General features: G+C 43.9%; 1 protein-coding gene across 7 annotated transcripts in view; it reads left to right on the top strand.

Annotated features, from left to right (window-relative positions):
* Nucleotides 1–26,595, top strand: part of MOB3B (MOB kinase activator 3B) — a 238,454-nt gene that overhangs the window by 41,253 nt on the left and 170,606 nt on the right. The window contains exon 1 of one of the 7 annotated variants that reach the window (XM_067744555.1): nucleotides 18,820–18,946. The exons of 5 other annotated variants lie outside the window; for them this stretch is intronic. The gene's annotated coding sequence lies outside the window, so the exon portion shown is untranslated. Of the gene's footprint in view, nucleotides 1–18,819; nucleotides 18,947–21,647; nucleotides 21,792–26,595 lie in introns of those variants that run through there. One more of the 7 variants, XM_067744558.1, reaches the window with a different exon arrangement.

Here is a 26,595-nt window from a genome sequence, read left to right as displayed (position 1 = left end):
GTACTCTGTGTGCAGGATGGCTCAGACCATTCCTAAATAATTTTTTTAAAAATAGATCTTTACTGGAGTATAATTGCTTCACAATACTGTGAAGCAATTATTAGTTTCTGTTGTACAACAATGTGAATCAGCCATATGCATACATATGTCCCCATATCCCCTCCCTCTTGGGCTTCCCTCCCATCCTCCCTATCCCACCCCTCTAGGTCATCACAAAGCACCGAGCTGATCTCCCTGTGCTATGCTGCTGCTTCCCACTAGCTAACTGTTTTACATTCGGTATTGTATATAGGTGGATACTACTCTCATTTTGCCCCAGCTTCCCCCTCCCACCCCGTGTCCTCAAGTCCATTCTCTATGTCTATATCTTTACTCCTGCCCTGCAACTAGGTTCATCAGTACCATTTTTTTTTCTTTTTCTTTTTAGATTCCATATGTATGCGTTAGCATACGGTATTTGTTTTTCTCTTTCTGACTTACTTCACTCTGTATGACAGACTCTAGTTTGTTTGTTTTTATGGCTGAGTAATATTCCCTTGTATATATGAGCCACATCTTCTTTATCCACTCAGCTGTCGATGGATACTTAGGTTGCTTCCATGTCCTGGCTGTTGTAAATAGTGCTGCAGTGAACATTGTGGTACATGACTCTTTTTGAATTATGGCTTTCTCAGGGTATATGCCCAGTAGTGGGATTGCTGGATCATATGATAGTTTTATTTTTAGTTTTTTAAGGAACCTCCATAATGTTCTCCATAGTGGTTGTATCAATTTACATTCCCACCAACAGTGCAGGAGGGTTCCCTCTTCACCACACCCTTTCCAGCATTTATTTTTTGATAATGGCCATTCTGACCTGTGTGAGGTGATACGTCATTGTAATTTTGATTTGCATTTCTCTAATAATTAGTGATGTTGAGCATCTTTTCATGTGCCTATTGGCCATCTGTATGTCTTCCTTGGTGAAATGTCTATTTAGGTCTTCTGCCCATTTTTTAATTGGGTTGTTTGTTTTTTTAATATTGAGCTCCATAAAATAGACTTTAAAATAAAGCCTGTTACAAGAGATAAGGAGGGACACTACATAGTGATCAAAGGATAAATCCAAGAAGAAGATATAACAATTATAAATGTTTATGCACCCAACATAGGAGCACCTCACTACATAAGGCAAATGCAAACAGCCATGAAAGGAGAAACTGACAGTAACACAATAATAGTAGGGGACCTGAACACCCCACTTACACCAATGGACAGATCATCCAAGCAGAAAATAAATAAGGAAACACAAGCTTTAAATGACCCAATAGACCAGATAGATTTAATTGATATTTATAGGACATTCCATCCAAAAACAGCAGATTACACTTTGTTCTCAAGTGCACATGGAACATCTCCAGGATAGAACACATCTTGGGTCACAAATCAAACCTTGGTAAATTTAAGAAAATTGAAATTGTATCAAGCATCTTTTCTGACCACAGTGCTGTGAGATTGGAAATCAATTACAGGAAAAAAACTGTAAAAAACACAAATACTTGGAGGTTAAACAGTGCGCTACTAAATAACCAAGAGATCACTGAAGAAATCAAAGAAGAAGTAAAAAAAATACATAGAAACAAATGACAATGAAAACAGGACAACCCAAGACCTATGGGACGCAGTTCCCAGCAAAAGCAGTTCTAAGAGGGAAGCTTATAGCAATTCAGTCTCACCTCAAGAAACAAGAAAAATCTCAAATAAACAATCTAACCCTATACTTAAAACAACTAGAGAAAGAAGAACAAAGAAAACCCAAAGTCAATAGAAGGAAAGAAATCATAAAAATCAGGGCAGAAATAAATGAAATAGAAATGAAGAAAACAATAGCAAAGATCAATAAAACTAAAAGCTGGTTCTTTGAGAAGATAAACAAAATTGGTAAACACTTAGCCAGACTCCTCAAGAAAAGATGGGAGAGGATGCAAATCAATAAAATTAGAAATGAAAAAGGAGGAATCACAACTGACACTGCAGAAACACAAAGGATTATAAGAGACTGCTACAAACAACTATATGCCAATAAAATGGACAACCACAAAGAAATGGACAAATTCTTGGAAAGGTAGAATTTTCCAAGACTGAACCAGGAAGAATTATAAAATATAAACAGACCTATCACAACTAATGAAATTGAAACTATAATTAAAAATCTACCAATAGACAGAAGTCCATGACAAGATGGCTTCACAGGCGAATTCTATCAAACATTTAGAGAAGAGTTAACACCAATCCTTCTCAGACTCTTCCAAAAATTTGCAGAGGGAGAAACACTCCCAAATTCATTCTATGAAGCCACCATCACCCTGATACCAAAACCAAAAAAAGATATCACAAAAAAAGAAAATTATAGACCAATATCACCAATGAACATAGATGCAAAAATCCTGAACAAAATACTAGCAAACAGAATCCAACAACACATTAAAAGGATCATACACCATAATCAAGTGGGATTTATCCCAAGTATGCAAGGATTCTTCAATATATGCAAATCAATCAATGTGATACACCACATTAATAAATTAAGGAATAAAAATCATGTGATCATCTCAATAGAGGCAGAAAAAGCTTTTGACAAAATTCAACACCCATTTATGATAAAAATGCTCCATTTGTTTATTTTTGTTTTTATTTCCGTTACTCTAGGAGGTGGGTCAAAAAAGATCTTGCTGTGATTTATGTCAAAGAGTGTTTTTCTTATATTTTCCTCTAAGATTTTTATAGTATCTGGTCTTACATTTATGTCTTTAATCCATTTGGAGTTTAGTTTTGTGTATGGTGTTAGGTAGTGTTCTAATTTCATTCTTCTACATGTAGCTGTCCAGTTTTCCCAGCACCACTATTGAAGAGGCTGTCTTTTCTCCATTGTATGTTCTTGCCTCCTTTGTCGTAAATTAGGTGCCCATATGTGCATGGGTTTATCTCTGGGCATTCTATCCTGTACCATTGATCTATATTTCTGTTTTTGTTTCAGTGCCATACTGTCTTGATTACTGTAGCTTTGTGGTATAGTTTGAAGTCAGGGAGCCTGATTCCTCCAACTTTGTTTTTCTTTCTCAAGATTGCTTTGCTATTCGGTGTCTTTTATCTTTCCATACGAATTGTAAAATTTTTTGTTCTAATTCTGTGAAGAATGCCATTGGTAGTTTGATAGGGATTGCATTGAATCTGTGGATCCTAAATAATTTTTGAAACAGATGTGTGCCTACTTCTGTCTTTTGTTCTCTATTACATTTCAGTGAATGTGATTTCATGACTTTCTCTATCAGTCTCATCTTCCAGAGCGTAACGGGAGGTGTGTAATTTGGGGAATGCCACTGTACAATCCTCGTTTCTCATGTTTTAATTATTTATGTCTTGAAATATTTCAAACAAACTGAAATATGCGGAAAATAATATGGTGCACACCTAAATGCACAGAGCCTACATCTACAGACGTAAACAGTTTGCTGCAAAAGCTTAGATCTCTCTTTTTATTAAAGAAATGAACGATTACAGATACATCTAAAACTGCACCCCCATTCTTTATTACTCCTCTCCAGAGTAGCAACTCTTGCACTTGGTAAGCATCGATCCCCTGCATTTGTTTTCTTTTTTTTTTACTTTTACTGTATATATGAATGAGTCCATAAACAACATAAAATCAAGTTTTATATATATTTTTAAATTTTCATGATTGTTTTGGAGATACATCTGTGTTGATAGTATAGAGAATCTAGTTTGTGTATTCTTTTACAGGTGGACATTACTCTTATGATATTGAGCCTTAATGCCTTCATGGACAAAGGGGAAATAGATTCTCATCTGGTGTGGCGTTGTTCCCTCTCCAGGGCCTGTTCCCAGCTAGGGAAATGTATGCTTTTACCTGCAGCTCTGGCACCCTGCAAAGAACCCTCCAACTCCCACCCCACCCACACATGCACTTTGCATGTATCTGCTGATTAGGGAAATCCATGCCACCTCCAACGTAAGCAGTGTTCTGTACCAGCGGCATAGTCTTTCTCTCCTCCTGTGGTGAGAGAAATGAGTTTAGTGTTTTTGGAAAATTTCAAGGCAAGAGTGGCTTGAGTTCCAGATGAGAGAGTTAGCCTCCAGCACACTTGGTTTTGACAGAAGTCCATTTTACTGCTTTTAAAAAAGAGTGAGAGCCCAGGATTAGCAGCTGCTGGGTATAGGTCTAAGGTCCAACCGAAGCCTCTGCAGGGGCACCTGTTGCTTTCAGAACTGCCTGGGAGGGAGGGAATCCCCACACACAAAAGGCTTCTGTTGGGTTTCTGTGCGTAGCTGAGAAAGCTTAAATGACAAGGGAGGAAACTCACAAGTGAAAGAGGAGGACAGACCAGGAGGAGTAAAAGGGAATACTGTTGACAAAAGGCTGTGCTAGGGCAGAAAGATACATGTGAGTGTGAAACAGCAGAGAAAAACTGAAAAACACGCCCAAGATGGCTGGAAAGAAAACCTGGTGGCAGCATCTAAATTTTCCAAAATGAAGATGGGAATCAAAATTCTCTGAAATTCCCACCAGACGTTTGAAACATCATGGCTCGCCCCTTTAGTCTGTGCAAGTTACCAGTCTTTCCAGAATAAGTAGGAATGATTTTGAGCCCCTGCCATAGGATGGCTACGACCCTAGGCCAGTCCTCCTCCTAACCCTGGCGCGAGTAAGCGGACACAGGCAGCCTTGAAACGTACGTTCTGTAAGCTGGGCTTCCCCCAGTGTGCCCACCACGATGTCATGCAGTTCTGCTGGGTATGCAAAAGAGCGCCCTGTGTGATTAAGTCAGTGCCACTCAGTGGGTGTATTATGAACTCTCTGTAGATGTGACAGCAATCTTGAATCTCTGTGTAAAAAATCATGTTTGCACGGTACCCTGATAACTGCTGGGCTGAATGTTGAGCCGAGTTAGGTGGGATGGTTAGGATCCTGTAAGAACTAAATTCAGGAAGACTTTGTCTTTATTCTACCTGATGCTCTCCCTCCTCTCCTCCCATGTTTACAACATAATAGGAAACCAGCTGGTAAGGAACTCTGGGAAAGTCATTTGCAGACTTCCAGCCCCAGGGGTGATACAGAGCAGAGTAAAGGAGGGCGGTTGTGAGGCTGAAAGACAACAGATAAATAATCATCCCCTGACTCAAGGGGAGCCAGTTTGCATATTAACAGACCTATGGACTGGCCTGGCTTGAAAATCTCTGTCCCATCAGAGACAGGTTGGCGCAATAGGTTATTTTCCTCAGAAATTTGATATTGGAAATGAAGATTATCAGACAGCAGTAAAAGCTGAAAGGATGCACCTAAAAGGCCATAAGCAAACCAAATTAGCAAAGACAGAAACTGTGATTTGGCAGAAACCACGTTATAAGGCAGAGAAAAGATACACAGCATCGAAGTGAGAAAGATGTACATGGAGAACCTGTGGAAATAGTTGAGTCATCAACAGCAAACACAAGAGTGGAGATCTTCAAACTCGTGCTCCTAAGGGTCAAGAGACCAAGCAGTCCCTAAGTAGCAGGCTAGAGAGGGGAGCTACTAGATCACGAGCATCTAGGTAGTTGATGACTCGTGGTCCCTCAGGCAGTGTGAACTTCCTGTTCACATGAGTTCCCCTTGCCCCTCAGGTCCCATGGGGGTGATGCGGATGTGGGCCCAGGTGGGTGCTGTGCACACAGGGACCTATTCCCCAGCTCAGCAGCACCGAACTTAGGAAACCCCCAATTTTATAGAGGGACCCACCCATCCTCCCCTCCAGAGACAGTGCCATTATCTTTATTACCCTGGAGTGTAGACAGATCTTCTCTGGGCTGGGGTTGTTCCCTGTCTTTACTCTGCTGATCAGGAAACAAATGTGCCCTCTGATCTGCAGGGGGACACTGTCTCTAGCTTCCTAGGTCGTTTGCTAAGGGGAACATTCCAGAAGAGATAGTCTGGGGATCAGACTTGCAGAAACAACATGGAGAATTGTCTCCCTACACTGAGGACTCTCAAGCTGCCTTGGCTCTCATTCCAATTCAAACAGACCAAGTGCTACGTTTTCCTTATTGCTGTTATATTCTTAAAAGCACCACTCTCCTCTTCCACTAGCCCACTTGGCTTTCTACTCCTCGCCTTTAGAACTGCAGAACTGGCACAAAGCTGGAAAACTAGGCTGGAGTCAGAATGTGGGACCTTGAAGGCCAGGTGAAAGGTATAATCAAACATGAAACCCTGATGCTTGGATGCCACGGGACTAGCATCAATTATGCTTGATCCAGTTCTGCTTCTGTTCCTTTGGGACTTGACTGCCCATGATACAGGAAATTATTTCTCTTCATTGCTTCCAGGATGCTTAGTGGAGCATTGACTTGGAAACCAGAGTTCTAGGCCCAGCATCTAAACTAGCCCTTGCCCCACTGTACTCTCTTGTAACACTTGCTCTGTCATTCTTAGCACACAGCACAAGTTGTAATTATATATCGTGTGTGTGTGTGTGTGTGTGTGTGTGTGTGTGTTTAATGGCTTTTCCCTCACCAGATTATAAGCTCCATTAAGATAAGAATTATGTTTGTTTTGTTCACCCCAGCCTGATGTAGCAGGTGCTCAAGAAATACTGATTGGACAGATTAAGTGTAGGTTTTGGACCCTTTTATTGTAAAGAGGATTGAATAACAGCTCAGGGAGTTTGTACTTTTATGGTTAGCAATAGTTAATAATATAGAGTAAGTGATATATAGGAGTATTGACTATGGTCCTTATTGTTATTGGCATGTTATCAACATGTGGACTGGATGCCAACGAGACATCCCGCTGAAACTGTCCACCTGGCAATGGAAAATGCCAGTCTACAGCTTGGATGAGTGGTCTGTTCAAAAAAACAGCAGCAAGGCTGACTTTCCAGGGTGGTTCATGTGTTGTTAAAGGCTGAGTCAAGTTTTCATGGGCTGAGGTGTATGGTCACTGTCACTGTATGTCTCAGAGTCCCAGGCTAGCCCTTCCAAGGTGGGCACCTGGACCTGGCTGTGTGGATGTATTGATAGGGGACCACCTGGCTGGTCCCCTCGTGAGCCCAATACCTGGATATGAGTGCCTGCAGACAAAGCCCCAGGATGCATGGGATCCTGAGTTCTGAGAGAGCAAGAGAAGAAATGTATGGAGGGGGCATAGGGGTTGATTTGTGCAGGTATCGAGCCCACAGGGCAGGTACAGGGCTCAGGAGGTGGGCAGGCCTGAAATGCAGCAGGAACAACCTCTGGACCAAACAAAAGGGAATCCTCTTGGGACTGCTGCAGGGGAGCCTTTAGGGTGGCCCTTTAATGTGGATGGGTTAGAGTGGCTTCGAAGTTGGAGGCTGACAGCAAATAGTTTCCAAGTTCTTTATGTTTTTTATTTAAAGTAAAAATAAGCTCACAATAATGGACTTTAGTCTACTCTGTTTTCTGCTTCCCACCCATCAGCTTTGCACAGGGAGAAACATGCACTTCCTATGGTTTCCTGCCCCACCCAGGTTTTTTGTTCCACTTTGGTTTTAATATTGGTCCATTCTAACTGGAAACATGAAGGCCGCCTCCTCAGCCCGCACCTGGTAGGCAGCAGGCCTCCGTGGAAGCCCTGGGAGACCTTGTTGGATCAAGAGCTTCTCTGCTGTTGAGCCCCTCCCCCTTCTCTCTTCATTAGCTTGACTCTCTGAAGGTGAGCCCTTATGAAGGACGCCTGATCACTTTTATTTCCAGTCTGTCTTTAGCACCAGACAATCTTGACTGGCGGCGCTTTTTCAGAAGAGCATCCATCATGAAATGCAGGTAACATGTCTCATTGGAACACTCCTGCCCCTCAAAGGCTTAGGGAGAACTTGGCCTGAACCCCAGTTCCTGGTGCTGTGAGTTCAACATGGCCCTTCACCCCTGCTCTGGCCCCCCTTTTCCTTCTCTGCCCCCCTCACCCCTCCTCTGCCCCTTCTTTTCCTTCTCTGCCCCCCTCACCCCTGCTCTGGCCCCCTTTTCCTTCTCTGCCCCCCTCACCCCTGCTCTGGCCCCCTTTTCCTTCTCTGCCCCCCTCACCCCTGCTCTGGCCCCCCTTTTCCTTCTCTGCCCCCCTCACCCCTCCTCTGCCCCCTCTTTTCCTTCTCTGCCCCTTCACCCCTGCTCTGGCCCCCCTTTTCCTTCTCTGCCCCCCTCTTTTCCTCCTCTGCCCCCCTCACCCCTCCTCTGCCCCCTCTTTTCCTTCTCTGCCCCCCTCACCCCTCCTCTGCCCCCTCTTTTCCTTCTCTGCCCCCTCACCCCTCCTCTGCCCCCCCTTTTCCTTCTCTGCCCGCCTCACCCCTCCTCTGCCCCCCTCACCCCTCCTCTGCCCCCCTCACCCCTGCTCTGGCCCCCCTTTTCCTTCTCTGCCCCCCTCACCCCTCCTCTGCCCCCTCTTTTCCTTCTCTGCCCCCCTCAGCCCTCCTCTGCCCCCTCTTTTCCTTCTCTGCCCCCCTCACCCCTGCTCTGGCCCCCTTTTCCTTCTCTGCCCCCCTCACCCCTCCTCTGCCCCCCCTTTTCCTTCTCTGCCCCTGCTGCTGAATCATGCAGGCTCCTCACTTTTACTCAGAATCCTACCTGGATTCTGAGCCTTATCCTTGTTCCATTTCTGCAAGAAATCCAATGGAAATCAGCATTTTCCTGGGCCTGTAGTTTTATTAATGATTTCATGAGAGGTGGGGGGCAGAGGAGGGACCCACCTCAGCCATGACCAGCCCTCTGCCATGCCCCCTGCCCTGCTTCATGTCCCATCAGCCCTCCACGTCCCCTCCAACTGTGCACGGGACCAGGTCTTCATGGCCTTCTTTCTGAGGCCCTGAGTCCTCTTCTGCCCACACACATGCCAAACATTACAACGTTTGCCCACAGCCCACGTTAAGTGTAGTTTCTGCTGCAAGAAATGAAAAGCGTTCTTATAATTTGGCTTTTGAAGCTGACTATAATTAACTCATTCAATTCATGGTTGCTCTGATTTCTCAGGAGTTACGCATTCACGTGTTTTTAAAAAGTGAGACAATGGGGCTTCCCTGGTGGCGCAGTGGTTGAGAGTCCACCTGCCGATGCAGGGGACACGGGTTTGTGCCCTGGTCCAGGAAGATCCCACATGCCGCGGAGCGGCTAGGCCCATGAGCCATGGCTGCTGAGCCTGCGCATCCGGAGCCTGTGCTCCGCAACGGGAGAGGCCACAACAGTGAGAGGCCCGCGTAACGCAAAAAAAAAAAAAAAAAAAAAAGTGAGACAATGTAATTTACCATATAGAATAAAGTATCTTTGAATATTAGATTTAAAAATTAACAAGTAAGCATCATATATTTATAGACATTTACTTAAGCATTTGCTAATTTGTATGCTTTTCTTTTTGTATTCTCTCTTTTTTTTATTTAGGTCTTGGTGAATTTCTATCTATCTATCTATTTTTTTTGGCTGCGTTGGGTCTTCATTGCTGCACGTGGGCTTTCTCTATTTGCAGCGAGCGGGGGCTACTCTTCGTTGTGGTGCGCAGGCTCAGTAGTTGTGGCGCACGGGCTTAGTTGCTCTGTGGCATGTGGGATCTTCCCGGACCAGGGATCGAACCCGTGTCCCCTGCATTGGCAGGCGGATTCTTAACCACTGCGCCATGAGGGAAGGCCTGTATTCTCTTGAAGCCTTAGAATATTTAGGTACAGCCCATAGAGATTAGACCATAGGCACTGTAGCTCTGCTTTCCGGTTGGTGAGACAGCTTCAGCAGGAGACCTGTCCACAGGCAAGAACCTCCAGGAAAAGAGTCCAGTCCCAACCGTAGCGGCATCCCTTGCTGGGAGCAGCCCCATCAGGCCAATGCGTTTACCCTCAGGCCTTCTGGAATTATGATGAACACAATTGTCTTTGTCTCATTCCACATATTTTTGCAGAGCCCGACTAAGTTTAAAAATAGCCATGAGGGGCTTCCCTGGTGGTGCAGTGGTTGAGAGTCCGCCTGCCGATGCAGGGGACGCGGGTTCATGCCCCGGTCCGGGAGGATCCCACATGCCGCGGGGCGGCTGGGCCCGTGAGCCATGGCCGCTGAGCCTGCGCGTCCGGTGCCTGTGCTCCGCAACGGGAGAGGCCACAGCAGTGAGAGGCCCGCGTACTGCAAAAAAAAAAATAGCCATGCGATGTATTCCTCATACAGGGATTTCATCAGGCACCTTAAGCAACCTTTAGAGAATGTTTCACTTGGGAGCGGGTTTGGTCTGATGTGTGAACGGGGAGACTACAGGAATCCTGGCAGGGGCAGCAGCCTGGGCAGAGGTGTGGAGACAGGGGCTGCAATAAGCCAGGTCTGAAAGGCCTTGGAAGCCACGCTGGACATTTGGGCCCTTACCTCACAGGCCATGGGGAAGAACTGACATTCCAGGAACTGGTTCAAATAGCAGACTCAGAGTCACATAAGGTGAACATCCTTGATTCTTCTTTTCCCTTCTCTGCTTCCTCCTCCAACTTTTCAGGTATCTTTTAACATCACTATTTTTATTAACAGATAGATGAGCCCAGGTATCCAGTAAACCCCAGAGGAGACTTGGTGTAAGCAGAACTGATGGAATAAACATCTAGACATTATTTGGAGTTTTCAGTCACCACTGGTGCTCCGTGTACTTTATGTTTGGATTATTCAGTGTTTTTCCCATCCTTTAATGTTAGGTCTCTTCAGCCAAATGATAAGGTTGAACAGGATGGAAATTACAGGGTGTGGATCACAGTGGGTGTTTAGTAGAAGCCATCACTTCCATTTGTGCTGCAAAGGCTTCCAGAGGTGGCCCTTTTTTTCTTTTGTTTTATGTTTTTGTTTGTTCATTTTATTTATTGTGCTTTTTCTTTGCTTGGTTGCTTGTTTCATTTTATTTCCTTTTCTTCCATTCACTGAATTAATAGGATATTCTTTTTTTTTTTTCAAGGATTGCTTTGTTAAAAAAGTAATAGCCTATGTTTAAAAATCAGATTTCCCATAAAACTCAGAATTTCCAGCTTTGTTTGAAAGTTGACATACATAGCACTGGGCTATATTCCCACATGGCAGCAATCCGGGAGAACAGCCTTCTTCAGACAGATATTCTCTCACCAGTTTACCGCAGGCCCTACTATACTGTGTTGTCTCCCCTGCCCTGAGGAGGTATCAGTTACCCTTTCATTTGAGCTGTGGCTTTCCTGTACCTGCTGTTTACTCATTTATGTGACTTCGCCTGCCCCAGGAGTTGTTCAAATTTACCATTTTTTTAACTGGAAAATGTAATGGCCTTGCATTTGTCGTCGTTACTGATATATTTTAATTCATGTCTGCCAGAGTCTTTTGTGCTTTCTGTTTGTCCCCCAAGTTCTATGTTTCTTTTCTCTTTTCCGGTCTTCTTTTGGGTTGACTGAGTTTGTTGTCTCACTCCACTTTTTTTTTTTTCTGTACCACTTTGAAAATTATACCATCTGTTCTTTATCCTTTTAGTGGTTAACCTAGTAATTATAGCTTGTATCTGTTACTTACCAAAATCTAAAGCGATCAGTACTCTGAACAACACCTTTCCCATTTCTGCCCCCTTGTATGCTAGTTGTTTTGTATATTTTGAGTCTATATATTTCTTTTCTTTTAAAAATCCCACAAGGTATTGCTTCTTTTATTCTTCTATAGAGTCAATGCTTGTATCGATTGGCCCATATATTGGCCACTTTCTGTCCTCTTAACTTCCTTATAGCTTGGGATCTTATATCTTGTATCTTCTTGTATCCGCTCAGTTCCTTCTTCTAGCTTCTTTTATATGTCTTTCATCTGTGATCAATTTCCTTGGCTTGAACTACAGTCTTTAAATTTCCTTTAATGAGGATCTGCCCATGGCAAATTCTTTCTGATTTTATGTATCTGTACACCTCTCATATGAGTGTTCTTTTTTTTCCTTTTCCTCCCCACTTTTACTTTGGAAGTTATACATTACATTTCTTCTTCCCCATCCCCACTCTCATCTCCCCTAAAATTATAATATGATGCTTAGCTTTAAAAACTTTTATTCTTCAAAATTGCTATTCTTCTACCAAACAACACAAGGACCTTAAAATACTTTAAGGTAACCATACTTCCATATTATTGCTATCTAATATTTTAGTTCCAAGGTGTTTATAACTTCTCCCCTCCATTAATCTTTAAAAAATTTAAATAGTATGGGTGTTTATAAATTTATTATTATTTTTATCTTCTTTGCTCATTGTTTATCTTACTTTGTTCTTCGTTTAATTTACTTTAAATTGAAATGTATTATTATTATTTAATATTTTCTTTCAGGGAGCCTCTGTGAATTGGATATTCTTTTCTTTGTATAGATATGTCTTTATTTCACCCCCATTTTTTTTTTTTTTTTTTTTTTGCGGTACGTGGGCCTCTCACTGTTGTGGACTCTCCCGTTGCAGAGCACAGGCTCCGGATGCGCAGGCTCAGCGGCCATGGCTCACGGGCCCAGCCGCTCCACGGCATGTGGGATCTTCCCGGACCGGGGCACGAACCCGTGTCCCCTGCATTGGCAGGCGGACTCTCAACCACTGCGCCACCAGGGAAGCCCTCACCCCCATTTTTGAACAGGAATTTAGTTATAGAATATTAGTTTGGTATTTATTTTCTTTTGCCACTTTGAGTATGTTATTCCAGTATCTTCTTGCTTCTGTGTCACTGATGAAAACTCCTGTGTAATCTAATTGCCATTATTAGGTTGGTAACCTCTTTTTCTATCTGGCTGCTTTCATGACTTTCTCTTTGGTTCTGAGCTGTGTGTGTATGTTTCTTTTGAATCCTACCTGGGACTTGTGATGGTTCCAATGAACATCACACGTATTACTTTTTCTATTAAATTCCCAGCCATTATCTTTTTAATATTGCCTATCCTACTTCTTCTTTCTGGAACTCCAATTAAAAGGATATTTTATTTTCTCAAATAAAATGCTCTCCATGTCTTATACTCCCCATGTCTTATTACCTCTCTTTCACATTTTTCTATTTCTTTTTTTTCTCTCTCTACTACATTATCAGTACTTTCCTCAGACCCATCTTCCATGATACTGGTTCTCTTTTTAGCTGTAACTAACATTCAACCTAGCACTGTATTTTTCATTTTAAAAATTCTATTTAGGGGCTTCCCTGGTGGCGCAGTGGCTGAGAGTCCGCCTGCCGATGCAGGGGACGCAGGTTCATGCCCCGGTCCGGGAAGATCCCACATGCTGCGGAGCGGCTGGGCCCGTGAGCCATGGCCGCTGAGCCTGCGTGTCTGGAGCCTGTGCTCCGCAACGGGAGAGGCCACAACAGTGAGAGGCCAGTGTACCGCAAAAAAAAAAAAAAAAAAAAAAAAAAATTCTATTTAGTTCTTTTTTTTCCCCAAAGCTGTCCTTTCTTTTTTCATAGAGACTGGTTCTTTCAGTATAGTTTTTATTCCTTCTTTTACTTTAAAAATACCTTTAAACGTATTTAGTTTATAGTTCCATCAGATTATTCTATTACCATCAGTTCTTGAGGTGCTAATCATTCTGCTTGTTATGTATGTGGCCTCTCCCTCTGACTGGTTTGTTTCTTTGTCTGGTTTGTTCATCAGGACTTGTTTATTCTGAAGGAATCTTACGAGTCCTGAGTTATGAAGACATTTCTACAGGACAATTTGAGTTTGCTCCTGCAAAGGTTTCTCTGGTCCTGGGAACATTTTTGTCGTAATTTATCAGCTCAGGATTCTTGCACGATTTAAACAGTGTATATCTGGGTAGCACACTTGTACATGGCACACGCTTGATGTTTTGTTTTTTCATGAGATACGTTTTTTTCACCCTGAGACTAGGGCAGAATACACACTTACTGGCCTCTTTCCTGAGTTACTAGGGTGTGGTGGTAGTTTTTCTGGTCCTACTTTCATGTAGAGGCAGGTTTTCAAGAATTCTGACTGTATGCAGTTATGTCGGTTCCAGTCCCTTACCTTGCTTGGGCCCAGGCCACATTACCTGTCCTCACCTGAGCATTAAAATTCCAGCCCCAGGCCCCTATGCAGCTGTATCCAGATTCAGCCCCCCTATGGGTGAGTGCAGCATTTGCTCTCATGCCTCCTGCTTTGGCTTCGGATTCTCTCTTCATTTATGGCCTGTGTTTTTAAAAAGTTATATTTTATAGGTCTGTGAAGTACATTCTCAAGATGGTCGCACTAGGTTATATTTTATATATGTTTGGAACTGAAAGAAGATCTAGGTGATTTTTATATGATTTTTAAACTCTATTAATTTATCACAAACAATTTTGGCTACCTATTATGAGCCTGGCTTTGTTATAGGTGTTGGGGTACAACACTAAACAAAACAAGTCTTTGTGTGGTTTACATTCTCCAGGGGAAGACAAAACAAACAATAAATAAGAAGATGCAGTAAAATCAGAGGGAGCTATGAAGAAAATAAAAGCAGGATAATGAGAGAGAAAGAGAGACTGGGTTGGGTGGAGTGTGCTATATTTAGGACAGCAAAGGAAGCCTCTCTGAGGAGGTGACATTTGAGCAGAGGCTTACATGAAGTGGTAAAGAGTCATGCTGATATCTGGGGTGTCAGTCTGGGTCCTCCAAGAAGGAGACACTAACGCAGGATTAGCCGTGCAAGAGATTTATTAAAGCAACCCCTGTGAACAAGACCAGTGTCCAGTACAAAGTGCAAATGTGAGTCTTCTTTTTCAAAAACTAACTGATTAAGGATTTCAAGTCAGGTACAGCAAAGCATTCAGTCAAGTTCAGGGCCTTTCTGAGCACTCTGTTCAGACTAGGAGGGAAAATGGGGAGAGCCCTGGCGAGAATCTGGGAGCGCTGTCAGATTATGATGCAAGTCTGAGACCAGGTGTCAGATTATGATGCAAGTCTGAGACCAGGGAGGACAGAAGGTTGAGGGGAAGCCTCCTAGAGTTCTATGCTGTTCTGCGAGAGTTTGGCAAGGCTGGGGGAGAGCGCTTGAGCCAAAGTCCCCTATCAGGTGAATTTTTCATCTCCCAGGAATAGGCTTGCCTTGGCAATCTTGCCCTGCCCAGTCACTGACCAGGAGTAGCTTGTGGACAGTATAACTTTATCACAAATGCAGAGATGGATTTCAGAGCATGGTAGCCATGACTCCTGGTCAGTTATGCTCCTTGTAATTTGGATGGCTGTGAAGCACGTCCTCATGGCAACCACACTGAGTAAAGAGCTTTCCAGGAAAAGGGAACAGCGATTGCAAAGGCTCTTTGTTATGGGTTGAATTATATGCCCCCAAAACTCATATGTAGAAGTTCTAAGCCCCCAGCACCTCAGAATGTGTCCTACTTTGGAAATAAAGTCATTGCTGATACAGTTGGTTAAGATGAGGTCATACTGGACTAGGGTGGGCCCCTACTTCATTAAGACTGGTGTCCTCATAAAAAGAGGAAATTTGGAGACAGACACGCCCATGACAAGAACACCATGTGAAGGTGAAGGCAGAGATCGGAGTGATGGTGTCTGCAAGCCATGGACCACCAAAGATTGCCAGCAAACCATAGAAGAAAGGAGAGAGGCATAGATGAGACCCTTCCCTAGTGCCTTCAAAAGGAGCATGGCCCTGCCAACGTCTGGATTTCAGACTTCCAGCCTCCAAACCCATGAGACAATAAATTTCTGTTATTTAAGCCATCCAGCTTGTGGTACTCTGTTATGGCAGCCCTAGCCAACTAATACAGCCCTGAAATGAACTTGGTGTGTTGTAGGAACATCAAGGATGCCAGTGGGGACCCAGCAGATAAGTGAGAGGGAGACTTGTAGAGGAAGGAGAAATATCCAGGGCCCAGATCTGTAGATCATGACTTTGTGAACCAACATAGCAACTCTGGTTTTTATTTTGACTGTGATAGGGAACTTTACAGGCTTCAGAGAGGGGAGTGGCCTAATGTCATTCATCTTTTTTAAGTATCACTCTGGCTATTATCTGGAAATAGATTGCAGAAGAGCTACGAGTCAGGTCCATTGCAGCTGCCTGAGAAAGAGAGGATGGTGGCTTGGATGGGAGAAGTCACTGTGGAGGTGGTGAGAAGTGTGGGAGGGGTGGAAATTTGAAGGTAAACTGTGTAATTTACTGATGGATTAGATAAGCAGTTAGAGGGAAAGAGAAGAGTCAAGAATGATCTCGCCTTTCTTTTTTGCTTTTGTTTGTTTGCCTATAGCGACTAGATAACTACAGTTGTTATTTTCTGAGATGGGAACACTGCATGAGGAGCTTGTCTGGAGATTCCAGGAATCAAAATCTAGATCTCTGCTATGTTTTAAAAGTTCCATGTTGTTTTGCAACTTGCTTTTTCCTTTTCGTGGACTTCTTTCCATTTCAATACAGATATATTGCCTCATTACATTTTGAGGGCTGCCCAGTATTTCTTGTACGGATGTTTCATTCTTGACTGAACTAGCTCCCTCAGGATGGACTTTTGGGTTGTTTCCCTTTTTTGTGTGTGATTGTAAACGATGATGCTTAAAAGTCATATTATTTATCTCTTGCCGCGTAACAAGACACCCCATAACTTGGTGGCTTAAAAACAACTACGTATATTATCTCCCAGTATATCTGGGTCAGGAGTCAGAGCACAGCCTAGCTGAGCTCTCCAGTTCAAGATGTCTCTCAAGGCTGTAAGCAAGGTGTAGGCTGGGGCTAGTCATCTCAAGGATACACTGGGGAACGATCTGCTTCTCCGCTGACTCAGTGGTTGTGGGGAGGATTCAGTTCCTGATGGAATGTTGGCCTGAGGGCCTTCACTCCTCACTGGCTATTGACTGGAAGCCACCCTCAGTTCCTTGCCTTGTGGTCCTCTCCAAAAGAGAGCTCACAGCATGGCAGCTGGCTTCGTCAAGGTAGGCAGGCAGAAGAGAGTGGAAGAATTTGCAAGCAAGACGGAAGTCACAGTCTTTTATAACCTAATCTCAGCAGCATTCCCCATCCCTTTTGCTGTATTCTATTCACTAGAAGTAAGTCAGTAGGTCCCTTACTCAGGCAAAGAGGATTATTCAAGTGCTGTCGATACCATGAGGCTTACTTAGATCGTTGGGGGCCACCTTAGAAGTCTGCCTACCACAACAGCCCCCATATTTGTCTTTTGAAAGATTGTTAAAGGTGGGTTTGCTGAATGAAGAAGTATGCATATTTTAAAATTCCAAGTATAGGGAGTTCCCTGGTGACCTAGTGGTTAGGATTCCAGGCTTCCACTGCCGTGGCCGGGGTCGATCCCTGGTCGGGTAATGAGATTCCTGCAAGCCGCATGGCGTGGCCAAAAATAATAATAAAAATAAAATAAAATAAAATTCCAAAACACTATAAGATTTCTTTTCAAAAGTGTTACTCCAAAGTTCATTTTGATGGGACTATTTGCTATTGCCTGAGAGGGACAGGTTGTAAATCCTCAAAGAGCCTTTGCCAGATTTTGTCAGGAGTCTCTCTTCCCTTCCTGTCTTCCTTTTTCTCACCCCTCCAAAATTTCCCACAACAGGAAATAGCTGTGTGTCTTGTCACATAAATGATAGGAAGGTTCTAACCAGCAGATACATGCCATTCTCATCATCATGGCAACTAGTCTAGGGTATGCTGACCTGGGTATGCTGCCATTGAGAAACGTCATTGCCTTCACTTGTTTGCTGGCTTGAGTGAGGTTTTTTCAGCCAGCCTTGGTGAGAGAGATGAAAGAGTGATAGACCAGGGGAGGGTAGATGGGGCCAATGAGGACTACGGAAACTCCACTTGAATCATTTCTTCTAAATCCTCTGTCCTCAGGAGTTTCTGGTAGGCCATGGAATGATGATGTGTACATTTATTTCTTCATTAGTCCGAAAGCACCTTTACTTAAAAGGACCCTCGGGCTTCCCTGGTGGCGCAGTGGTTGAGAGTCCACCTGCCGATGCAGGGGACGCGGGTTCGTTCCCTGGTCCGGGAGGATCCCACATGCCGCGGAGTGGCTGGGCCCGTGAGCCATGGCCGCTGAGCCTGCGCGTCCGGAGCCTGTGCTCCGCAACGGGAGAGGCCACAACAGTGAGAGGCCCGCGTACCGCAAAAAAAAAAAAAAAAAAAAAGGACCCTCATGTTTACTTGGATAGGTTGGAGGGAAAGCCGATATCAGGAGAATTGCTTTATCTCCTTCCCACACAATTTTAGCTGGCTTTATAAAATTAAGTACATTCTAAATTGAGACTATTATAAAGACCAAACAAAGGTGCCAAGTGTGGATGGCTGCCATCAGGGCGGGTGCCCCCGCGGAAAGCTTAGGCTCTCTTGACAGCTTCCCAAATGCAGGCGCAGGTGCCTTCCTCCTGTGAGCAGGGTGGGCTTGGGTGCGGAGCTGGGGGGAGTACCAGACCTCTGATGATGTTAGGGAACATCTTGATGGGGCCGTCATTGACCTTCCCTGTTTGTGGCTAGCCCCTTGGCTGGAGAAGGGACTGGAATTCCCCATGCTCCGGCCTGATTTTCCACTTTCAGGTCCCCACAAGCCACGAGGCCCTCTTTGGATGTAGAACAGTTTAGGGGCCTAGCTCTCAGGGCAGCAACTCCACCTCTGCTTGTGCTGCCCGCTTGGAAAGCTTCTCATACTGGACAAATTGAGAGCCAAGGCCCTGCCTCCTTCCTGTCTGGGCCCTCCTGCGAGCCCGGTGCTGCATGAGCAAAGCTTAACAAACTTGGAGTGATTCCTCGTGCTGGGGCAACACTGCCCTGCCCCTCTGCCCTCCCCTCAGGCGCCTGCGCAGGCTGTGATCACATTTCACAAGATCACTCCGCTAGATGAGAAAAACGTGTGGTTGACTCGGTACAGCGAGCCCAGTCCTGTGGATTGCACTCCCTGCAGAAATGAGAACCCGAGTGGAGCGGCCTTTCAAACTGCAGTAAATCAGGGCTCCTTGGCCATCCTTGCCCTGCTCTGTCAGGTTTTGTCTTTTTCTAGAAACCCTGCCGGGTTCAGGCAAATTAGGGGAGAGGAAATTCGGTCCGGCTCCTTGCATAATCACTCTCAATTTCTAGGGTCTGGGACCAGCCATCTTGTGATTTAAAATATAAATACTTGCAAACGGTTTCTATCTTGATCAGTTATGTAAAAATCTGCGTTTAAGATGTGCTGAAGTGGCTATCAGATGTGTTTCCTTTTTTAATGTGACAGTCTTCTTTTTGTGGAACTCTGTTTTTCAGTCTTTGACTATATATATTTATATATATATATATTTAACATCTTTATTAGAGTATAATTGCTTTACAATGGTGTGTTACTTTCTGCTTTACAACAAAGTGAATCAGTTATACATATACATATATCCCCATATCTCTTCCCTCTTGTGTCTCCCTCCCACCCTCCCTATCCCACCCCTCTAGGTGGTCACAAAGCACGGAGCTGATCTCCCTGTGCTATGCAGCTGCTTCCCACTAGCTATCTGTTTTACATTTGGTAGTGTGTATATGTCCATGCCACTCTCTCACTTCATCCTAGCTTAACCTTCCACCTCCTCGTGTCCTCAAGTCCATTCTCTACATCTGTGTCTTTATTCCTGTCCTGCCCCTAGGTTCATCAGAACCTTTTTTTTTTTTAGATTCCAGATATATGTGTTAGCATACGGTATTTATTTTTCTGTTTCTGACTTACTTCACTCTGTATGACAGACTCTATGTCCATCCACCTCACTACAAATAACTCAATTTCGTTTCTTTTTATGGCTGAGTAATATTCCATTGTATACATGTGCCACATCTTCTTTATCCATTCATCTGTGGATGGGCACTTAGGTTGCTTCCGCGTCCTGGCTATTGTAAATAGAGCTACAATGAAGATTGTGGTACATGACTCTTTTTGAATTATGGTTTTCTCAGGGTATATGCCCAGTAGTGGGATTGCTGGGTCATATGGTAGTTCTATTTTTAGTTTTTTGAGGAACCTCCATACTGTTCTCCGTAGTGACTGTATCAATTTACATTCCTACCAACAGTGCAAGAGGGTTCCCTTTTCTCCACACCCTCTCCAGCATGTATTGTTTCTAAATTTTTTGATGATGGCCGTTCTGACCAGTGTGAGATGATATCTCATTGTAGTTTTGATTTGCATTTCTCTAATGATTAATGATGTTGAGCATTCTTTCATGTGTTTGTTGGCACTCTGTATGTTTTCTTCGGAGAAATGTCTATTTAGGTCTTCTGCCCATTTTTGGATTGGGTTTTTTGTTTTTTTGGTATTGAGCTCCATGAGCTGCTTGTAAATTTTGGAGGTTAATCCTTTGTCAGTTGCTTTATTTGCAAATATTTTCTCCCATTCTGAGGGTTGTCTTTTCGTCTTGTTTTTGGTTTCCTTTGCTGTGCAAAAGCTTTGAAGTTTCATTAGGTCCCATTTGTCTTTTTTGTTTTTTTTTTATTTCCATTTCTCTAGGAGGTGGGTCAAAAAGGATCTTGCTGTGATTTATGTCATAGGGTGTTCTGCCTATGTTTTCCTCTAAGAGTTTTATCGTGTCTGGCTTTATTTAGGTCTTTAATCCATTTTGAGTTTATTTTTGTGTAAGGTGTTAGGGAGTGTTCTAATTTCATTGTTTTACATGTAGCTGTCCAGTTTTCCCAGCACCACTTATTGAAGAGGATTCAAGACTTACTATATATTTTTTAATTGGCTAAAATTGGTGGGAGAAATGTTTGTGGTTATGCTTATCAGGGTTTTTATAGATTGCTACATCACCTTCTTCCAAAAGGAATTTGAGTCATTTAGCTCTTATGTAAAATCAAAAACTGTTTAAACTCAGGGAGTTGCTTTCGGCTGTTTTTTTTTTTTTCCTTAAGTATAAAACGCAGTTTAAAGAAAATAAAATGCAGTCTAAGGCAATAGTATCAAACACCTGTTTTGGTCTCTTGCAGGGCGGTAGGCGGGTGCTGTTTTTCTAGGAGTGGTGGCTGTGTTTCTGTTTTTCCTCTTCTTTCTTTGAACAAATAGAGGAAATCTCTAATGGAGGGTTTCTCAACGAGACATACTGGTGAATGTAGAATCTTAAATGAAAAAGGAGTCAGTGGATGTGGCTTCTTGGCCTCTGTGCTTGGACCAGAAATAAAGCAAGTCCTCACCGCAGGCATTTGGCTGAAGGCCTTTGTTTTCCGCCGTTGGCCTGAGCAGCACACGTCTCAGAGCAAAAGTTCCCCCACGCCTTTGGAGGTTTTTAAGGGCTTTTTTTTTTTTTTAAATCTGCGCTTTCATTGTTTTTAAGAAGAGTGGTGTCACCCTCACTTGTCATTAAAGAATAGTGTGGGATAAATAAATAAACCTACCCAAAAAATAAAACCGGAAGAACAAAAACCACTCCCCTAAATGAATGAAAAAATTTATACCCGTCACCCTTTTGTGGGGTAAATGTTTCCATGCAAGTTGGTTTAGAAACTTCAAGAAGATTTTTTTCTTTTGAGTTTTTTTTGGGTTGTCTTCTATTTTTATATTGTTGGCAAGTCTACACATTGTGGTTACATAAGAAAGTCAGAATTAAGATATTTGGTATTGAAACAGCACCCCTGGACTCAGGATGAGTTTTTCTGGTACTGCCCTGAGAGAGTTCGAATTCCTATCATAATAGGCATAAATGTCCAATCAACACAGGCTTTCTGGCCGCTTTTCTCCATGTGGTCCCTGGAGAAGCCTCCTGAACAGGGCTCCTGCCCTCCTGAAAGGCTCCTGTGCCTAGTGAGTGGAAGGAGGTGTCAGAGCATCAGACCCGAGGAGGAAGTTCCTGCTGTTCCTCGCTTCCAGAACTGGTCGAGGTAGGTCAGCCTCTTCAACAGCCACGGCCATTACTGAGAGCCTACGGTGTGCTAGACCCACTGCCGACATCTTTTCACCTCCTGTCTTATTCCATTACCACCGCGATCCTTCGAGGTGTAATCTAGTAAGAGTGTGTTTATAAGAGAAGGAAGGTGGAAAGCCTATGGAGTTTGCTGTCCAGAAGTGGGGACACATGTCTATATGCATAAGGTCAAGAAAGCGTTATGTTAATGATAAGAATGAAAAGCTAGTGCTTATTACAAACTTACCTTGTGCCTCGTGCTGGGTCAAATGCTTTCTTTGGATAATGTCGTTTAGCTCTCATATGGAACTAAAGTTTAGCAATGTTATATAATAAGTTCAAGAGCCCTGGGAGTCAAACCCAGCAGTCTGATCTCAGACTCACTGACTTCACCACCGTTCTGCACCATACGGGGGCCCACAGACGCAGAACACAGGAGGTGGTGAATCTAACCAGGCTCGCCATCAGTGGTGTAGCTGGTGGACCAGTCAGGGGGAGGGCCGCACTCTCCATGCTCAGTGTGATTTCAGCTAGCCCTCCTTTCCCCTAAGGACTTTTTCTGTCGTTCTTATTGCTGGACCTTCAGTGCTTCAGGTGAACACATTTCTGTCCTACCCATTCTCCTCAATAAATGGCTGTTGACCCATGTGGACTCGATGGTAAGCCAGGCCTAGTGTGTGAAACTCTCCAGTTCAGGGAGTTCTCAAACACTGAAGTGCATCAGTCAGTATATGCAAAGTGAGGGGTGGGACCCCAGGGTCTGCATTTTAAACAAGCACCCAGGGTTATTTTGGTCTTCCTGTTTTTTTTTTCCGAGGGTGCCCAGGAGGCCCAGGGAGAACTGAATAGTCAGTGGACAGACGGTTCTGGGCAAGTAAGGGTCGTATTTTCTTCTTCAGCAGTCACCCACCTCTACCAGAGTCCCCAGGGCTCAAGAGGGGAAAAATGAAAGAGAAAAAGAACAAATGGGAGGCAGTGCAGGGGAACAGTGGAGAATACAGAAAAGCCAGTCAAATCCATAAACATTTGTTGAGAATCAAGTGTTCAAAATGAGCGCAATAGAGGGGGAGGGGCAATACAGAGGGAGGGAAGTAAGAGGTACAAATTATTAGGTATAAAATAAGCTATAAGGATATATTGTAACACATGGGGAATATAGCCAATATTTTATAATAACTATAAATGGAGTATAACCCTTAAAAATTGTGAATCCCTATATTATACATCTGTAACTTATGTAATATTGTACAGCAACTTTACTTCAATAAAAAATAAATACATAAATAAAGGGAAAAAAATTCCCACAGCAAAAGAAAAAGGATGAGCAGAAACAAAAGTCAGATCTGGGAAGGGTCAGGAGAGGAGGCAAAGGGGTGGGCTGAGCCTTCCCCGGCGTGGCAGCTTGGGTTTGAAACTTGTCCTGATGAACCTGCAGGGGCTGCCAGATGGATGGGTGGGCCCTCATGGTAGATGGGCGGGGAGGTGGGGGTGAGGTGTGAGAATAAAGAATGGTCCAGACTGTTTGGCACAGAGGAACAGTTACACATTCAAAGCTTTGGGAGCAAAGGAGTAACAACAGTCAGTTCTAACAGCATAGTCAGGAGAGGCTGCTTGGAGGGGTGACAGATGTCCGGGCCTTGCAGGCTGAAGGCTGACTGCAGGTGGGCAAGCCTAGGAGAGGACTGGGGCAGAAATTTAGTCCCTGACAAGTGCGGTGGGCATTAGGGGTCAGGTGAGTCATCTGATTCATAGAGCCACACCTGAAGGTCCTTCAGCGCCTGTTGAGGGTGGGTAGACTAAGAGTGAGGGCCCTTTTCCCTGCTTCAACTGAAGAAGAGAGAGTTTTTCTCTATTTTTATATCTGTGTCCTGCATAAGACTTCATGTGGGGAAAAACGTCTATGTTGCTAAAGAAAACAAAAAAAGACTTAATAACTACCAGGGGAATTAAAAAAACTGTATGTATAATATATACATACACATGTATATATTATATATACACACATGTATATATACTATCTATACATAAAAGCATATACACGTGTGGGTATATATGTATATATAATATGTGTGTGTGTATATATATATATATATATATATATGGTTTGTGTTGAAGTGTTGAAAGAGATAGTTATTGTAAACTTGGGGGCAGTTTGGAAGGGCAGCTAGGTGTCAGGTCTGCATAAACATTTAAGAGATTCCTGCCTTAGTGGAAAGAACCCTGGCACCTTTCTGGGCATTAGGTGTGTTTGTTTCTGTTTTTGTGTTTAATACATTAAGAGGTTGAATTGAGTTAAGTGGTTTTCGAGACTTCTTCCCGCTATGAAACCTCCCAGCAGTGATCTCGCTCGCAGGCCTCCCCAGCATATGCATGGGGTGGGTGGCAGGGTCATGGCTTGAGGAGCGTGAGTTTAAGGTATTGTGCAGGATGATCTAAGGAGACAGTTTAGGGGCCAGGATGCCTGCTTCCACGTCCCACTGGGAAGGGCAGCAAAGGGTGGATGCAGCAGAGGCAGAAGCTTGGGGATGGTCACCAAAGTCACAGAAGTAGAGTTGGCACTAAAGGAGGTGATGTGATACGTTTTCTTCTTATATTTAAAAAAAAAAATTCCCCAAGCTGCTTGCTCTCCTCTCTTCCCCATTATTTTTCCTTTGAGGTATATTTTTTAAACTTAGTTTTTAAACAAAGCACACAGGTAAAGGACTTTGCAGCACCATGCAAAGATGGTTACAGAGATCTACAATGAGTTTTGAAACATTCTTTTAAGGCTGGGCATCCTTCCAAAGGAGCTGATTTTTCAGTAGATGCTGGAAAATGAAAATGTGGGCACAGTTTAGATTGGCCTGGGGAACTGCACATCTGGTAGCTGCTGTTGATCTTCGAATGAAGTATCTGTTTTCTGAAAAGGTTTCTCTTGTTGATCATCCTCTCATCATGATTCTGGGAGCGTGGCCCTCTCACCTGGAGAAGGAACTGTTGTATCTGTGCACCATTCGATTAGCAATAATTTAGACACACAGTTCAACCACACAACTTACTGAGTTTCTGTTTGTGCCCCGTCCTGCGCTAGGTCCTCGTGCTGTGATGAAGTCTAGAGTGGGATCCCAGCCCTCCCAGACCGATGGAGGGGCCAGATGTGTGAGCACAGGGATGCAGTGTAGTGTGAGGTTACCGTGTGAGTGTGAGAGAGAGGTGGGTACAAGATGTAGAAGTCACAGGACAGAGATGGTGAGCCGTCCCTTTCTTCCTTCCTCTCTACCTCTTTCCCTTTACTATACCAGAGGTTGAAGTTAATCCAGAGAGAAGCTTGAGGCCATGAGGCTGGACAAGGGAGAAGCCTTATCTGGGTGGAGGTGTTTAGATTCCCCGTGGAGAAGGCTGGCCGTATACTGTTCCTGGATGGTAGCCACCTTCGACCTGGGGCTGTCACGCCCAGTACTCACTGACTGTTGTGGAATGTTTAGAAACACCTCGCAGATGAGAGGTTCCTCTGTTAGCATTCTCACTGTCCACAGCTGTGGCTGCACAGTATGTGGGAGAGATGAGCCCTGTGATGGGTGGTCTCTCTTGTCTGAGTCAACACTTGAGGAGACTGTGGATGCCTGGTGTGCAGACACAGACCTTCTGCAGATAAATAAGGTATGTCTTAAACAGGGCCGTCCTCGAATTGATGTCGTAGTGCAGCTCTACTAAAAAAAGCTACGTTTGCATAGGCAAGCCTGTGGGCGCAACATGACATTGGGATCTCCATAAGGGCCCTCGAAACAAATAATACCAGTCTTCTCTAAATGGCTTCTGTAGAAATTGATTGAAGTAACAACAGATCAGCCTTGCTGCTTATAGGATGTAGCTGTAGGTCTGTTAGTGAACTTTGTTTGCTCACATCAAAACCCTAGATTTACCCCCCTTTTCCCATGCAGCCCTGGAGACAAGGGGCTTTGGGGAAGCAGTAAATAGCACACTCCCTGAGGGCAGGCATCTCTCAGGAGGGAAGGCTGAGCCAGCTGAGCATGTGGCCGGTTGATTCTTCTCAAGTTCACCAGTTACATGAGTTAGTACCTCCACTTCCCCTGGGGTAACGTTAGTACAAGGACAGAGAAAGGCCAGTTGTATCCTTAGGGGAACTTCTTCCTGATAAAAACCAAGAATGGGGAAATGGATCTCTCCTTCAAACTTTCCAAGATTTTGTACAGTTTTGAGGGTCACGTCTTATGGAGAAGATGTCAAAGAACAGCCCAGGTTATACTTGGGACCCCTATTGATCATGAAGCCCAATGAAATCCAATACTATGAGAAATCTGGGTTAATAAATGTAACATTTGAAATTTGTCTATCTTTACTCACACTGTCTCACTTATCCCCCAAACACACTGTGATATTGCATTAGTACCCTCATTTAACCAAAGAAGAAATTGAAGCTCAAAGAGGGAGGGTTTAGCCCAGGAGAGTAACTCGTTAAGGGGCAGAGTCTGGACTCAAGCCCACCTCTTTCAGACTCTAAAGGTAGGGCTCTGTGCAGTCCTCCAGGTGGCCACATCGTTTACAATTACTTGTTTGATTCCGTTTTATTTCAAGCCTCTTTTTTAGCTGTGGATGTGTTCAAGAACGTAGAGAGGATAGCATCATTAATTATTTGTCTCAGTTTTATCGCAGCATTATCCTCCTGTCCATCTGTTTCCCCTCTCGAGTTGAAAAGCTCCCAGGTAGATGTTTGTCTTTTCCCTCTCGAGAGTTTCAGGGGATGCAGCCTAAATCCTCCAGCTGGATCACTGTTTGATAAC

This window comes from Pseudorca crassidens, chromosome 7 (genome assembly GCF_039906515.1).
Source record: "Pseudorca crassidens isolate mPseCra1 chromosome 7, mPseCra1.hap1, whole genome shotgun sequence".
Lineage (NCBI taxonomy): Eukaryota > Metazoa > Chordata > Mammalia > Artiodactyla > Delphinidae > Pseudorca > Pseudorca crassidens.
The sequence above is the reverse complement of the archived record's forward strand: the minus strand, read 5'-3'. Positions and strand labels throughout refer to the sequence as shown.